The sequence below is a fragment of the Saccopteryx leptura genome, chromosome 1 (assembly GCF_036850995.1).
Source record: "Saccopteryx leptura isolate mSacLep1 chromosome 1, mSacLep1_pri_phased_curated, whole genome shotgun sequence".
NCBI lineage: Eukaryota > Metazoa > Chordata > Mammalia > Chiroptera > Emballonuridae > Saccopteryx > Saccopteryx leptura.
This window is the reverse complement of record NC_089503.1, coordinates 153,781,844-153,799,761: the sequence shown is the minus strand read 5'-3', so window position 1 is coordinate 153,799,761 and position 17,918 is coordinate 153,781,844. Positions and strand designations below refer to the sequence as shown.

The window sequence follows — 17,918 nt, the reverse complement described above, 5'->3', positions numbered from 1 at the left end:
TAACATTTTGAGTTGTGAGACACCTGTCATTTTGATGTTTGCATACTGTCCTTGAGAGTTGACATGTAATTCTCATTCTTTTTTCTCTCCTGTATTCCAAGTGCAATGTAATTGATGGTTAGTTTGCCTCATCTTGGCTATGTATCAACCTGCTTTTATGTTGGGCCTTTGTTTTCATAGGAACCACCATTTCAAAATTAAGGTCCTACAACTTCTTCAGTTCTTAACTGCACAGACTAGTTCTTTCTTTTCTCTCTTTCTTTCTCTCTTCCTCTCATTTCTTTTTTCCCTTCCTTTCCCTTCCCTTCCCTTCCTTCCCTTCTTCCCTCCCTCTTTCTTTATTTGCGTGTGTGTGGGGTCACTTATATGAGACTAAGATGTTTTCCTCCCAGAATTTGTTGCCTTTCTTATTCCAAGAATATCTGATACAGAAATACTTCCAAAAGAGAGAGTAAACCTAATATTTTAATATCTAGACTACTTTAATATTAAAAGACTTAAATATTTTTGAGTTGCTAGCTTCTCCAACAAAGTTTAAAATGGTGCATAATTTATCAAGTACGATTTTCATATCCCTCAAACTGAACTTTGATGTGAAGTATTTTAGAGCTTTCTCATGTTTTCCACACTGGAGATACCTATATGTTAACTTTCAACAGTATTTAATAATGCAATGAGACAAATCAGAGATCTTCATCGATGTAGAAAAAGGTGACCAACAGCTCATTTTTAGTCAGACTGACCAAATATTAAAACATTTTTTTGCTCGTAAGTGCACTAAGATATGTGGCAAGTTTGTGGCCCAGTCTTAATGATGTATATATAAATGTGCAGTGGCTGGAAATTGCTCCTCTTCTGAGGTGAAAATCCCATTCGCTGAGGAAGGTAAAGTTAGACACATTTTTGCTCTCCTTGTTTTGACAACTGGAACTAAGTCGAGACAGTTTTCAGCACTCACCTCTTCGGGTGGGGACTTTCCTTTGTTAACTGTATAGCATCAATTTGCCAAACCAATGCCAAGTGGAACTAGACATGTCTCCATTTGCGTAGACACAAAAGGAAAAATCATTGTTTTTTTCACACTTGTCTGTTAAATACATCTTGTGATTGGTTTATTGATTGATTTCTGAGTTGGGACAAGAGCTAGTGTCCTGCTACATATAAATGTTAATACGTGTGCTGTACATACTCAAATAATTGTGATAATGACAAAATTTAATGGAAGGCATCTGCACCAAACGAGACCCAAGTTCTAGACCAAGTGCTGTGTAACTAAGGGCAAATTGATAGACCTCTCCGGGCCTTAATTTTCTGATCTATATATAACAAGAGAGGCCGAGAGAGATGGTTCACTTTTACGACTGTAATTCTCTGAGAATTAGAGGAGAGGACATTTTATTTCTCGTTGCAGTTCAGAAAGCTAACTCCTTTTGAGTGATTTCTTTTTAGTTGGGGATGAATATCTCATCTTCCATCATTTTCTTCCAGATTAGCTGACTCAAATGGTTTTCCTTCGTTTTCTTACTGATAAATTCAGGCTCCTTGGTACTGTTGACAGCTTCAGTATCCTTTATAGCACCTTGTAGCTTTGCACAGGAAGATACTGGTTTGTTTTAAGAGGAAAGAATGTATATGTTAGGAGTAGGAAGCCTGGCTTTGAAACATTTTCTATCATATATTGAAGGTCCCTTACCTGAACAGAATTTATTTTAGAACATAATATGGGAAAAGAAAAAAGCTCGATGCATTCATTTGAGAAAGCAAGTGTAGTCAAATAAATATTTTAAATGCTTTATTAAAGGGAACTCATATGGAAATGTATCCACTGAGGTATTAAGACATGTTTTTGCTTGTCTGTTACCAGTTAGGGCAAACACCTGGGTATATTTCCTCTTTTAAAAGTAAAATAGATTTTTAAAAAACATAACACTGATGAAGAATCACCAGTACAAACGGTAGAAGAATTTGAACTGGATTTTGTTTGGTCTTAGTTTTATCCATTTTTTTCTTTGCTCGTTTAAGTAATTTTGTAAATGTCAAACCTATTTTTATTTCTTGAAAGAAGTTGACATGACAGACTGGAAACCCTGTGCTGATTATTAACCAGTACTTTTGCTGATGAAATGTTTGTTTCGTGCCAGAACTCACAGAGGCATTTGCTATATTTTAGGCGACTACCTCTGAAAACCACTTTGTATTTTTAGAATGTGAAGATCTTTTGTTAATAACGATGGAAGGTGAAATATGACTGGTGAAATAATTGCATGAACTTAGGCACTTACTTAGAAGAAGACAAGGATGTCACCTGGGAGGGAAGGGGGTACTACTGCTGACTCTGTGTTTAGAAATATTTTGAGGAAGAACGATCAGACCTTGTCACAAAGTTCTGAGAATTTTCTTGTCATCACCAGCTCAGTGTGCAAACTCAGAGAAGCCAGTGGTCTAGAGCAGTGGTCCCCAACCATTTTGGGGCCACGGACCGGTTTAATGTCAGAAAATATTTTCACGGACCGGCCTTTAGGGTGGGATGGATAAATGTATCACGTGACCGAGACAAGCATCAAGAGTGAGTCTTAGACGGATGTAACAGAGGGAATCTGGTCATTTTTTTAAAAATAAAACATCGTTCAGACTTAAATATGAATAAAAAGGAAATGATGTAAGTTATTCATTCTTTCTCTGCGGACCGGAACCAAATGGCCCACCGACTGGTACTGGTCCGCGGCCCAGGGTTTGGAGATGACTGGTCTAGAGAGAACTGTTTAGAGAAACTTGCCCTGCTACAGATCCCACATAGGACTGAGCACATCCCTTTGAATTTGTTTCTTTATCAGTAAAAAAAAACACAAAGCGATGCTTTGGGTGATCACTGACTTCTTCCTCACTCTGTGAAGTCAAGGTCATATGTATTATGGACATTGCTTACTTATACTTTTCCATTTTCAAAGCCTCTGGCTCTCTGGTTGGCCTTTCGAGAATGAGATCCAAACAAAAGTCTCTCCATTTTGATTTTACTTTTTCCAGTTGATTTCTCTTTTGCTCTTCTGTCCAAACGAATGAGCCTTGAGTCACTGTTGCCCTTGAGTCAACTGAAAATGTGCAGTAGGAAAGTCACAGCATTGTGCATTTGCTGTGCAGGTGGGGCTCATGTAAATCTGGGCAGTCGGGTAGCACTGTCAAGTTATTTGTGTGCTAAAGAAGAAAAGGTGTGCTTGTTGAACCAAGGTTCTGTAGATAACTGTTGGTTCTTTCCATTATGAAGATATGTTTATCCTAATATTACTCTGGTGGGCAGTATTCATTATCCCCATCAGATATTTTAATTATTCTTTTGTTGTTGTTCTTTTGGATACAGTCATTGGGAAAGCATAAGGTATAGAACCCAAGGCTTAGGAATGGGTGCATAGATTTCTTATAATTACTTGTGTATGTGATTAATTACAGAACATGGTCTCATGAGCCATACTTTCTGACATTAAACGTTGAAATACATAGATTATATATGATTCATTATCAAGAACTTCTAAATTTAAAATGAAAATTGAAACAAAATTATTTTATTAATGTGGCCCATATTTATTGATAGTGGCAAACTGATCTGAACTGACATGAGACTATCACGGGAACATTATTCATGCATCTCTGCAGATATATATATATTTACAGTAAGATATGAAATAGGCACTCTGTTCATTCCTAATATGAAAAACTCTGAATTTCAAAACACTTCCAGGCACTGAGGGTTCAGATAAGCAATTACGATCTTTATTAATTTTCCCAAAGGAAGACCATATAAGCATAAGAATATTGCTGTTTTACTTATTATTGTTCTCAGAGGAAATACAATGTAATAAGGAGACAGTAATTTTGTGCTTGCTCCTAACAAAACTTGGAATTAGAATCTGGAAAAATAAACTACCTACATTATAGGAGAGGATTTAATGAACCCAAAAGGTATGGTCGTTCTTACCCATAGAAATTGGTGTAGCATACCTCTCTATTTCAAAACCGGTGTTCTATTGGCTAGAAATGCAAACAGTGTTTTGTAAAGATTTGCTAAACATGGTTAAAAGAAATTTTGAATAGAAATAGTTGATCTACAGAGTGATATTTGCATAAAAACTAATGAGCGGGCTGGTTTGGAAACATTTTGTTGAGTAGTTTGGCTTTGGAAGCAAAGTCATAAAAGTTGTTTTATTAATGAAAATGCAAATTACAATAATTTTGACTCTGCAGGATTTATTTATTTATTTATTTATTTATTTATTTATTTATTTATTTTGGTAACTACTGTAGGTGTGAAAGTGAATAATTTTCACGTAACAGGGCTTTTTTATTTTTGAGCCATGGTGATGGATGGCTGATGGAAAATAGATTAAACATTTGCTTTTGGAATAACAGGTGGATGGAGTCCACTGGATTTTCAGGTCCAGCTGACTTGTAAAAAAGAGCCAAAAATTCAAAACGCTTGTACCAATAATTGTTGAAAAGTATTTTCTTTTACTTAAAAAGAACTTGATATTTAAAAATTCTTGAAATAGTTTTTAAAAAACCTTTCAGTAATTTTCTTATTGATTGACTTTTGCTTAATATTCATATTTTATAATTCAGTTTTGGAAAGGTTATATTAAACTGCAGTAACAGTGTTGATGTGTAGATAGATTTCAATTAAAAATTTTCCAGAGTCAGAAATGGTGGTTATTAAATAATTTAGAAAATGGCTCATTAATACTGAGTCTCAACCACGCAGTTTGCTAAAAAGGGGCATTTTTTCAACATCTGTAATAGATGCTAATTTAATGTCTTTATTATCATTTGCAACATCTTCTTATAATGTGAAGCTTCATTTGAAATATTCAGTGTGATTCCTTGTTTTCCTACCAGGTCAGTTTCCCTACAATCCCTGCGGATCTGGTTCTCACCTTGCTCGTCTTCTCCTCAGATCCATAGTAGTCATCATCCTGGTCTGTTCTCAAGTATTATTGCCCATGAAGTTTTTTTGTCCCCTGTGGATCGTTTTCTTACTTTTCTCACACTCTGCACAGTAACCAATTACTTGACCAATGAAGAAGGTGAACTTAAGTGATATGTTATGAATGTATGTTTTTCATACATTGCTATGAAAAAATAATTTGGGGAGCATTCAGAAATCTAGAGGGAGCCTATGATAACATGATACTAAACTATAAAAATATAGGTAAAAGTGATGTAAAGGTTTTTGGCATTGAACTTCATCTTCTTCTTGCATGGTGATTTTTATTTCAGATCCCATACGAATATTTACCATATTTTTCGCTCCATAAGACGCACTTTTATCCCCCCAAAAGTGGAGGGGAAAATGCCCATGCGTCCAATAGCGAAGATCTGGAAACAACCCAAGTGTCTGTCAGAGGATGAGTGGATTAAAAAGCTTTGGTACATATATACTATGGAATACTACTCAGCCATAAGAAATGATGACATCGGATCATTTACAATAACATGGATGGACCTTGATAACATTATACGGAGTGAAATAAGTAAATCAGAAAAAAAACTAAGAACTACATGAATCCATACATAGAAGGGACATAAAAATGAGACTCAGAGACATGAACAAGAATGTGATGGCAACAGGGGTTGGGGGTGGGGGGAGGGGGGATGGGGTGAAGAAGGAGAGAGGGTTTGGGGGAGGGGAGGAGCACAAGAAAACCAGATAGAAGGTGACAGAAGACAATTTAACTTTGGGGGAGGGGTATACAGCACAATCAAATGTCAAAATAATCTAGAGATGTTTTCTCTCAACATATGTACCCTGATTTATCAATGTCACTGCATTAAATTTAATAAATAAATAAATAAAATAAAATAAAATAAAGAAAATGCCCGTGCATCATATGAAGCGAAAATATGGTATTTTACTCAATATTTTAACACACCATTTGGTTCAGAAATCTTTTTCTTATTTTCCTCCTTAAAACCCTAAGTGTGTCTTATGATCAGGTGTGTCTTATAGAGTGAAAAATACAGTATCTCTTTTCAGTTGGTGTGTGCGAAGCTTGTAGTTTATGAAGGATTTCTTGAGGTGCCTAGAGGTGGAGATTGGGTGATCTCATGAAGGAAATTTTGTCCTTTTCCTTCTTATTGGCTGTTTTAAGAAAAGGAAGGGGAGAAGGAGAAGACAAGACCATGCTGGGGACGCAAGGAGGTGTCCCGTTCTGTTCTTCACCTGCGGGGGGCTGCCGATGGCTGATGGAGGGGACAGTGACCACTCGCGGGCAGTCCTGCCTGATGACAGGGCGGCATGTGGGTGAGCCACTTGCTGAAAGTCACACGATCATTATAAACAAACTAGTTTGTCAGGAATTTATTTACTGTGATAATCGAGTTGATTTTCTCTTCTTATTTCATGTCCTTAGACCTGTGTAATTCTCAGCCACGTTGCAAATGTCCCCAGGATTGCTGGTGTACATTTCTTCTCTCAGACTGACCGAACAGAGACAGTTAACCTCTCACATGCCCACCCTTCCCCACATTTCTCTGCATCCTGTGCCCTGAGAAGTTGCTTCTTTGACTTATTCGGGGCTGAGAGGTTTATCTTTTGTGAGAAACAGAGCCATGACTTCCCAAGGATGCTGGAGTTTTCCCATTTTCTTCAGTGAACCCATAGTGCCCAAGCCAAGGATGCTAAGACCCAGCTTGATTCTTTAACTGTGGGCTGCCTAGAAAGCTGAGACAGTGGGTTATTGAAGACCCCTACCCTAAATCCGGACTATAGCGAGATCACACGTGTGGAACCAAGTGTTAGATAAATCTGCTTCCTAGAGCCTCAGCGTCATTAACATCACTATGCTGTATCGCTGTGGTAGAGATTCCTCAGAACAAAAGGGTTTGTAGTGACTGGAAGAACATTTTGGATGGATGGTTGCTTCTCAGCCTCAGTAGGGTTGTATAGTACTAGGATTCCAACGTACATTTGTTGGGCTCCTGCAGAGCTATCCAAACAGAATTTTTTCTGTAATTTACTGAAACATACTTGCACGGCCTGCAGATACTGTAATTTCAAGAACAGTCAAGTATGCTTTGCTGTTTGTTCAGGTGTTATCATCAGGGTTTCAGATATCTGGTTTAATATTTTCATGATTTTGAGCATGTGTCAATAGAGTTGAAGGTGCTTGGACCCTCTCTGTGTAGTATATAAATAACACAGGCTTTGTGACTTTTTTGTTCTCATTTCATGACATCATACAATATACTAAAATTCCGCTACACTGATATATGGTTTCTCTAGACACATTGTAGGCCAAATTATATCCCTTAAATTATTACACGTGTAAAAAGAATGTGTTCTGTGAGTCAAAGGCAAGTGTTTTTTCTCTCTTCTAAAATCTGACTTATTAACAGAGTCAAGCTCATTGAATTAGGTTATCTTTGATAGGACATAAACTGTTTCTCATGCTACCTTATTTTAAGAGCCATTCACTGACAAGGGAGCAATGCATATCCTTTGAGTCCCTCTTAAGAGACAATAGGCATGTGTCTTGAGCATCTAGGATATGCCAGTGACTAAGATACACAGAGAAATTAGATCTAGTGGGAGAAAGAAGCACTGATCTGATACCCAAATTGTAACTGAAGGGTAGGTTAGCATAAAACCCTGTGGAAGAGGTTATTAAAGGGACTTAATCTTGTCCGGGTCAGATTGGACCGGAAGCTGTGAGGGAGGACTTGAGGAAGTAAAAATATGAACTGATTCCTAGAGGGGCTGTGGGATCTAGCCAGGAGATAAGAGGAGTTCTTCCCATTTTTTTAAATAGTTTTATTTTTAATGGGGTGACATCAATAAATCAGGATACATATATTCAAAGATAACATGTCGAAGTTATCTTGTCATTCAATTACATTGCATACCCATCACCCAAAGTCAGATTGTCCTCTGTCACCTTCTATCTAGTTTACTTTGTGCCCCTCCCCCTTCCCTTTCCCTCTCCCTCTCCCCCCTCCCCCCGTAACCACCACACTCTTATCAATGTCTCTTAGTCTCACTTTTATTGTCCCACCTACAAATGGAATAATGCAGTTCCTGGTTTTTTCTGATTTACTTATTTTACTTCGTATAATGTTATCAAGATCCCACCATTTTTGCCTGACCTGGAACGCTGAGGTCGCCGGTTCAAAAAAACCCTGGGCTTGCCTGGTCAAGGCACATATGGGAGTTGATGCTTCCTGCTCCTCCCTCCCCCCCTCCTCTCTCTCTCACTCTCTCTCCTCTCTAAAAAAAATTAAATAAAAAGATCCCACCATTTTGCTGTAAATGATCCGATGTCATCATTTCTTACGGCTCAGTAGTATTCCATAGTGTATATGTGCCACATCTTCTTTATCCAGTCATCTATTGATGGGCTTTTTGGTTGTGTCCATGTCCTGGCCACTGTGAACAATGCTGCAATGAACATGGGGCTGCATGTGTCTTTACGTATCAATGTTTCTGAGTTGTGGGGGTATATAGCCAGTAGAGGGATTGCTGAGTCATAAGGTAGTTCTATTTTCAGTTTTTTGAGGAACCACCATACTTTCTTCCATAATGGTTGTACTACTTTACATTCCCACCAACAGTGAATGAGGGTTCCTTTTTCTCCACAGCCTCTCCAACATTTGCTATTACCTGTCTTGTTAATAATAGCTAATCTAATAGGTGTGAGGTGGTATCTCATTGCAGTTTAGATTTGCATTTCTCTAATAGCTAAAGAAGATGAGCATCTTTTCATATATCTGTTGGACATTTGTATTTCTTCCTGGGAAAAGTGTCTGTTCATGTCCTCTTCCCATTTTTTTATTGGATTGTTTGTTTGTTGTTGAGTTTTATGAGTTCTTTGTATATTTTGGATATTAGGCCCTTATCTGAGCTGTTGTTTGAAAATATCATTTCCCATTTAGTTGGCTGTCTGTTTATTTTGTTATCAGTTTCTTTTGCTGAGCAAAAACTTCTTAGTCTGATGTAGTCCCATTCATTAATTTTTGCCTTCACTTCTCTTGCCTTTGGAGTCAAATTCATAAAATGGTCTTTAAAACCCAGGTCCATGAGTTTAGAACCTATGTCTTCTTCTATGTACTTCATTGTTTCAGGTCTTATGTTTAGATCTTTGATCCATTTTGAGTTAATTTTAGTACAGGGGGACAAACTGTAGTCCAGTTTCATTCTTTTGCATGTGGCTTTCCAGTTTTCCCAGCACCATTTATTGAAGAGGCTTTCTTTTCTCCATTGTGTGTTGTTGGCCCCTTTATCAAAAATTATTTGACTATATATATGTGGTTTTATTTCTGGGTTTTCTATTCTGTTCCATTGGTCTGAGTGTCTATTTTTCTGCCAATACCATGCTGTTTTGATTGTCGTGGCACTGTAATATAGTTTGAAGTCAGGTATTGTAATGCCCCCAGCTTCATTCTTTTTCTTTAGGATTGCTTTGGCTAGTCGGGGTTTTTTATAGTTCCATATAAATCTGATGATTTTTTGCTCCACTTCTTTAAAAAATGTCATTGGAATTTTGATGGGAATTGCATTAAATTTGTATATTGCTTTGGGTAATATGGTCATCTTGATTATATTTATTCTTCCTAACCAAGAACAAGGAATATTCTTCCATCTCATTATATCTTTTTCGATTTCCCTTAACAATAGTTTATAGTTTTCATTATCTAAGTATTTTACAATCTTTGTTATGTTTATTCCTAGGTAATTTACTTTTTATTTTTTGTTGCAATCGTGAAGGGGATTATTCTTTTGAGTTCGTTCTCAAATGTTTCATTGTTGGCATATAGAAGGGCTATGGACTTCTGTATGTTAATTTTGTATCCTGCGACCTTACTGTATTGGCTTATTGTTTCTAGTAATCTTTTTGTGGAGTCTTTGGGGTGTTCGATGTATAGGATCATATCATCTGCAAAAAGTGATACCTTTACTTCTTCTTTTTTGATATGGATGCCTTTTATTTCTTTGTCTTGTCTGATTGCTATGGCTAGAACCTCTAGTACCACATTAAATAAGAGTGGAGAGAGTGGACAACCCTGTCTTGTTCCTGATTTAAGGGGGAAAGCCTTCAGTTTAGTGCCATTTAATATGATGTTAGCTGATGGTTTATCATATATGGCCCTTATCATGTTGAGATATTTTCCTTCTATACCCATTTTGTTGAGAGTCTTAAACATAAAATTGTGTTGTATTTTATCGAAAGCCTTTTCTGCGTCTATTGATAAGATCATGTGGTTTTTGTTCTTTGTTCTGTTGATATGGTGTATTACGTTAACCGTTTTACGTATGTTGAACCATCCTTGAGATTATGGGATGAATCCCACTTGATCATGATGTATTATTTTTTTAATATGTTGTTGTATTCGATTTGCTAGTATTTTGTTTAGTATTTTAGCATCTGTATTCATTAGAGATATTATTGGTCTGTAGTTTTCTTTTTTTGTGCCATCCTTGCCTGGTTTTGGTATGAGGGTTATGTTGGCCTCATAAAATGTGTTTGGAAGTATTGCTTCTTCTTCAATTTTTTGGAAGACTTTCAGTAGAATAGGAACCAAGTCTTCTTTGAATGTTTGATAAAATTCGCTGGTATAGCCGTCAGGGCCTGGACTTTTATTTTTGGGGAGGTTTTTAATGGTTTTTTCTATTTCTTCTCTACTAATAGGTCTGTTTAGGCTTTCTACTTCTTGTTGACTCAGTCTAGGAAGGTTGTATTGTTCTAGGAATTTATCCAGTTCTTCTAGGTTGTTGAATTTAGTGGCATGAAGTTTTTCATAGTATTCTACAATAATTCTTTGTATATCTATGGTGTCTGTGGTGATTTCTCCTCTTTCATTTTGGATTTTGTTTATATGAATTCTTTCTCTTTTTTCCTTGGTAATTCTTGCCAAGGGTTTGTTGATTTTGTTGATCTTTTCAAAGAACCAGCTCCTTGTTCTATTAATTTTTTCTATAGTTTTTCTGTTCTCTAATTCATTTATTTCTGCTCTGATTTTTATTATCTCCTTTCTTCAGCTGGTTTTGGGTTGTCTTTGTTCTTCTTTTTCTAGTTCCTTAAGGTGTGAAGTTAAGTGGTTCACTTGGGCTCTCTCTTGTTTGTTCATATATGCCTGAAGTGATATGAACTTCCCTCTTATCACTGCTTTTGCTGCATCCCATAGATTCTGATATGTCGTATTGTCATTTTCATTTGTCTGTATATATCTTTTGACCTCTGTGCTTATTTCTTCTTTGACCCATTCATTTTTTAAAAGTATGTTGTTTAGTTTCCACATTTTCGTGGGATTTTTTTCCGCTTTTTTGCCGTTGAATTCTAGTTTCAAGGCTTTATGATCAGAAAATATGCTTGGTACAACTTCGATTTTTCTGAATTTGCTGATGTTGTTTTTGTGGCCCAACATATGGTCAATTCTTGAGAATGATCCATGTACACTAGAGAAAAATGTATAGTCAATCACTTTGGGATGAAATGTCCTGTAGATGTCTATCATATCCAGGTGCTCTAGTGTTTTGTTTAAGGCCGCTATATCTTTGTTGATTCTCTGTTTGGATGACCGATCTAGAGCCGTCAGCGGTGTATTGAGGTCTCCACGTATGATTGTATTTTTGTCAGTTTTTGTTTTAAGGTCAATAAGTAGCTGTCTTATATATTTTGGTGCTCCTTGGTTTGGTGCATATATATTAAGAATTGTTATGTCTTCTTGATTCAGTGTCTCCTTAGCCATTATGAAATGGCCATTTTTGTCTCTGAGTACTTTTGCTGTCTTGTAGTCAGCATTATCAGATATGAGTATTGCTACGCCTGCTTTTTTTTGGATGTTATTTGCTTGGAGTATTGTTTTTCAGCCTTTCACTTTGAATTTGTTTTTATCCTTGTTACTTAGATGAGTTTCTTGTAGGCAGCATACAGTTGGATTTTCTTTTTTAATCCATTCTGCTACTCTGTGCCTTTTTATTGGTGAGTTTAATCCGTTTACATTTAGTGTAATTATTGACACTTGTGAGTTTCCTATTGCCATTTTATAGATTGCTTTCTGTTAGTTTTGTGTCTCGTTTGATCCTTCTCTTTCGTTTTTCTATCTTTTGTTTTTATTTGGTTGTATTCCATACATCTTTCCTCTGTTGCTATCTTTTTTATATCGTGTGCTTCTGTGGTGGTTTTTCAATGGTGATTACCTTTAAGTAATGAAAAGGGTTCCCACCCTGTTCATTGTAGTGCACTATTTTGTGATTACTTTTGCACTCCATTGTCCTTTGCTACTGTTAATCTCCATCCTCTCCTCCCCTTTTCTTTTTGTTGTTGTCACAGTTTAAATTTGGTTTTATTGTGTTCTTCTTGGAGCTTTTACTTGTGGCTCTGGTTTTTTTTGTTCTTTGTATCTGATTGGAGAACCCCCTTTAGTAATTCCTGGAGTGGGGGTTTTCTGATGATAAATTCCGTCATCTTTTCTGTATCTGTGAATGTTTTTATTTCTCCTTCATATTTGAAGGATAGCTTTGATGGGTATAGTATTCGTGGCTGAAAGTTCCTCTCTTTCAGGACTTTAAATATTGGGGTCCACTCTCTTCTAGCTTGTAGAGTTTCTGCTGAGAAATCTGATGATAATCTAATGGGCCTTCCTTTATCTGTTGTATTCTTCTTTTCCCTGGCTGCCTTGAGAATTTTTTCTTTGCTGTTGGTTTGTGCCAGTTTCATTATGATGTGCCTTGGGGTAGGTTTGTTGGGGTTAAGAAAACTCGGAGTTCTGTTTGCTTCTTGAATTAGAGGCTTTCTTTCTTTCCACAGGCTTGGGAAGTTCTCATCTATTATTTGTTTGAGTATGTTCTCCATTCCATTTTCTCTCTCTTCTCCCTCTGATATACCTATTATTCTTATGTTATTCTTTTTGATGGAGTCAGATAATTCCTGTAGGGCTATCTCATTTTTTTTAATTTTTGAGTCTCTTTCTTCTTCTCTCTGTTTGCCTCAAGTTGCTTGTCTTCTATTTCACTAATCCTCTCTTCTATCTGGCTTTTTATATTAGCTAAGCTTGTTACCTCGTTTTTCAGCTCGTGAATTGAGTTTTTCATCTCTGTTTGATTTGTTTTTATAGTTTTAATTTCCTTGGAAATATATTCTTTGTGTTCATTGAGTTGTTTTCTGAACTCGAAAATTTGCCTTTCTGTGTTTTCTTGTATTTCTCTGAGTATTTTTAGGATTTATATTTTAAATTCTCTGTTGCTTATCTTAAGGTTTCCAATATATTAAATTTTTTCTCCATAGATTTTTCCTCATCTATCTGTGTTACCTCTCTTTCTTTTGTATCCATGATATTCTATTTTCTCTTCCTTAATGGCATCTGAGGGTGGTTTTGTTGATAGTATTAATGAGATTTAATAAAGAATAAAAAGTTAAAAATATAAAAATAAAAATCAAAAAGTTTTTTTTTAATTAATAATTAAATAAAGAAAAATAAAATAAAATTAAAATTTAAAAAAGATATTATTCCCCCCCTCCTTTTTTCCTCTCCTTTCCTCTCCCCTCTTTCTTGAGAAAATCTTGTGGTGAACTGTAAATTATATTGTACTAAATAGAACAAACAATGCCTGTACTGGAGGGCCTGAATTGGGGAGAGGTAATTGTATTGTGCTTCAGTCTCGTTGGCAGTCTAGGCTCATTAGCATTTATAGGCTCCGTCAGTGAGAGAGTCCGTGTTCCTGGAGCCTCTCTCCTAGTCTTTCCTTCCTCAATTAGTAGCCTGATTATCCAGCTATGGGGTTGCTGCTGCCTCTGCCTGGAGAGTAAGAAGCTCAAAGACCTGGCAAATCTCCACTCTATTCCCACTCAGCACAGGGCTCTGTGTAAGGCTAAGTCAGTCAGTGCTGCTAACATAATCATGCGGGGCTTCCACCCACTCAAAGACCTTTGGCTCTGCCACTCTGTCTGGTAACACGGGCGGGCGCCCACTCCTGGGGCGCTTGGAGGAAACTCTCGCTCACTATCTGTGCGCAGACCAGGATATCAGGCCAGCAGTCTCACACTCTGAGTGAAACCCCTCCCACACGGAAAAGTTCCAGCGTTGTAATTGGCTCTCGCTCCCTCCCCATGCGCGGCTTTTTCAGGGCGCTGGGGCGGCCCGGAGATTCCGCTTTTGGCCCACATAAAGGCCCCTGACTCTGCCCCTCTGTGGGGTAACACGAGTGCCCACTCCCGAGGCACTCGGAGGAATCTCTCGCCCACTATCTGCGCGCGCCGACCAGGAGATCGGGGAAAATGGCTGCCCCGCCTGTCTTTCTTTGTCTGGGTTTGGCACGAGTGTTAGCTTGTATTGACTGGGTTGCCACAGGCACAGTTTTTCCTCGGCTTGGATCTCCGTGCCACAGCCTGGTTCGGCCATTTGTGCCGTGGCCTGGATCTATTCACCCCCTTTGTCCGCCTCAGTTTCTATATTCTCAGTTCCCAGTGAAAGCAGCCCTATTTAGGTTTGTGAGGAAATTGGAGCATTTCTTACTCCCTATTTCCTTTGGGGTTTGATTATATATTTAGCCAATTTTTCTCTCGACCATACCTTCGGGTGTATTGCGAGACATCTGGAGGCTCCAAGGATAGGTTTTTCTGTTTCTGGTTGAAGATCTTTTTGAGTTTTGGGGGAGATTTATCGGTATCGCTTCCTACCGCACCATGTCTCTGACGTCATCTGAGTTCTCCCCATTTTGTTAGTGAGTGTACCCTTATTTGAATCCTGGAATATAATTTTTAAATTAATTCTAATCATGTTCCCCTAGGGACCTTGATTACTATTAATGAAGTTTATTCTAGGAAAAATAAAAAAGAAAAAGGCAGCAAATATCATTAACAATAACAGTAATCAATGATCCAAGAAACCTTCCCCCCAAAAGCATACCTTTATACCCTTCTCCTCCCCCTCAAGAGCTGTCTACCACAATAAATCCATATTTGAATAAATACATACAAATTCAAATTTTTAACAAAGGCAGGGTCATCTCATCATTAGATTACAGGGCATAGTGTCTGTCTTTTAGTGACTGCAGGTTGTTTGTAATCGATACACTATTATTTATTAAACAATCCGTCTCCGTGAACCTTTTCGGTACCTCGACCTTTCCAACAAACGTTTTTCGTAAGCAAAGTCTACTGTATTTATAAGGTTGACTTAATCAGCCTAGGACCTAAATTCATCCTAAATTAGGAGGCCTTCACTGATGATTTCTAGTGGAGCTATGCTTTGTGTTTGCATACAAAAGATGGTTCAAGTGAGAGGTGGAGGTACAGGCATTTGACTTGCTGAGATGTAGCTTCTTGATTAGAAAAAAAAAATTCATTTATAATGCCATAGAAAGAAATCATGTACATGGTGATCAGTTATTTACAATTCTTAGCTTTCATCCCTGACGAGTAGAATGTGGCCGTGGCGGTCGAAGCCTCTTGAGAGTCAACCGTCACTGCAGGGTCCCCTGCACGGTGCCCAGCATTCCAGGGGGAAAGACCCAGAATCTCTGGCCTGTTTGCAGGTTCCTGACGGTTGTTCTGTTGTCTTCCTCCTGTGATCCTCATTTTGGAAGGTTGCACGTCCATCAGAAAAAGCCGCCACGAGGGTATTCGGTGGCCACCGAATCCACCTGAGTTTGCGAATCTGGACCCATGAGCTACAGAGCTGAGAGAATGACCTTCCCCAGAAGTTTTCCTAAGAAATCTTGGGTTGAACATTTAGAAGCCTTTGTTATTTGCTTCTGTGAGGCCAGGAAAACAAAAACAAGAAATTGTCTCCATTGGATTTCACCTACAGTATCTGTGTTATTGGGTGGCGTTCGGTCCGGTTGGGGCTCCTGACGTTCACCTATCTCGGGTCAGCAAACTGAGGCTCGCAAGCCACGTGCGGCTTTTTGGCCCCTTGAGTGTGGCTCTTCCACAAAATACCACGTGTGGGCGCTACCTCGATAAGGAATGTACCTACCTATATAGTTTAAGTTTAAAAAATTTGGCTCTCAAAGAAATTTCAATCATAGTACTGTTGATATTTGGCTCTAGTGACTATTGAGTTTGCCAATCACTGGCCTAGGTCTTTCCGGAAAGTGTCCTTGCTCGCCCGTGATAACTCGGGGAGCCTGCTGGTCAGGCCTGCCAGCTTTCTTGGGACAGGTTTGTAGGCATTGTTTCCTCATGTAAAGTCAGCCCTTGTCCCTCCATAGTTGCTTGTCATTTCTGATTATATGAAAATCATTTTCGAATATGATATGCTAGGTATAACTTTAGTTATACAGTTGATGTGACCATTAACAGCCTGGTAAAAAGGGGGAGCATGTCTTATTTATTTTTTTATGTTGATTTTAGAGAGAGAGAGAGAGAGAGAGAGAGGCAGGGAAGAGAGAGAAATATTGATTTGTTGTCCCACTTATTTATGCATTTTCTTGGTTGATTCTTGTATGTGCCCTGACCAGGGATTAAACCTGCAACATTAGCATATAGGATGATGCTCTAACCCAGTGGTCCCCAACCTTTTTTGGGCCACGGACCAGTTTAATGTCAGAAAATATTTTCACGGACCGGCCTTTAGGGTGGGACAGATAAATGCACAAAATAAAATTATGTGACCGGTGTAAAAAACTGGAATTTCTAAATATAATTGTCGAACTTACGATATTTATTGGGCTAAGTTAAAGGAGTAACGAGCATGTCCTCATTATTCAGGCTGTATTTAAATTTGTTATTCTGACAACATTTCATGTTATTTATTCTTTCTCTGCGGACCGGTACCAAATGGCCCACGAACCGGTACCAGTCCATGGCCCGGGGATTGGGGACCACTGCTCTAACCAACAGAACTACCCTCCCCAAGGCAGAGCCCATTCTTATTGAACCTGTGAAAATAACTATATGGCCCTGAGGAGTAAGAGCACACTCATTAGGAGTTTCTGAATTCTTCAGGGATCAGTGAGATGTAGATGTTCTTTTAAAATGGTTCATTTTAGTTTATAAAAACAATGTCTACAAAGTGGAAAATGTAGCTGAAAAAGCAAAGAAAAAGGTGAGAGTCTTCCTCATTTATCCATTAGAAAACGGATTATTAAAACAGCAACCACATCTATACAGATGGCTGCGCGTCCGTGTGTCGTCAGTTGACTCAGTCTTATGTAACTGCGCCTTCTCTGCAGCTGCCTGTCCTTCGGGGAAGCCATTCCCGCGGCTGTCCACGTGTTGCGTATTTATTACTTGGAGGCTGTCTCTCAGTGACAGGTCTACTGGCTGAAGAACGAACCACATTTGCTAATTGAATGTCTAGGAGTTGATGAACTTGGTGGTCAAACTGTGTCAGATTTCAGTACGGTTGTCACTGTTTTCAAGTCATTATACTTTTCACGTTAATCTTGGGAGAATGAATCATTTTTCAAAAGCTTAATGAAGAGTGAAGGGCTAACGGGTTTTAGTAAGCACTCAGAGATGCTGTTCTGCATTCTAACAGTATGACCGCCACTGTCTATTTAGTTAGACCTCCCAAGAGGCGCAGAAAGAAGGAAGAAAAGCAGTGGTTAGGACTACAATTTCCCAAATCCAATTTTCTGTACTTACAGCAGTGAAACAAAACAGTAAATCACATTCCTATCAAGGACTAAAAAGCCATGTAAGCACAAAGGAAAAAAGTGTTGCCTCTTAAAGAAAATAACTTTATCATTGGCAAACAGAGAAATAATCAGACCTGTGAATTTGTGTCTTTGGTTATATAATTCCCTATATCCAGTTTTATTATCATTGTTTTTAGGTCATAAGTTCTGTAAAATTTATGAATATTACTTATAAACCTAAGTAAATCATGGGTATATTCACTACTTTAAAGTAATTGGACAAAAAAATCATGAAATTAAATCAAGGCCACGTATTTTATGAGGTTGTTTTAAGTTGCTTGCAGATGTTTTC

At 38.0% G+C, this 17,918-nt stretch overlaps 1 protein-coding gene across 4 annotated transcripts in view; it reads left to right on the top strand.

The window, feature by feature from the left end:
- PARP8 (poly(ADP-ribose) polymerase family member 8) overlaps positions 1 to 17,918 on the top strand; it is a 168,861-nt gene that overhangs the window by 59,116 nt on the left and 91,827 nt on the right. The window lies entirely within an intron of this gene.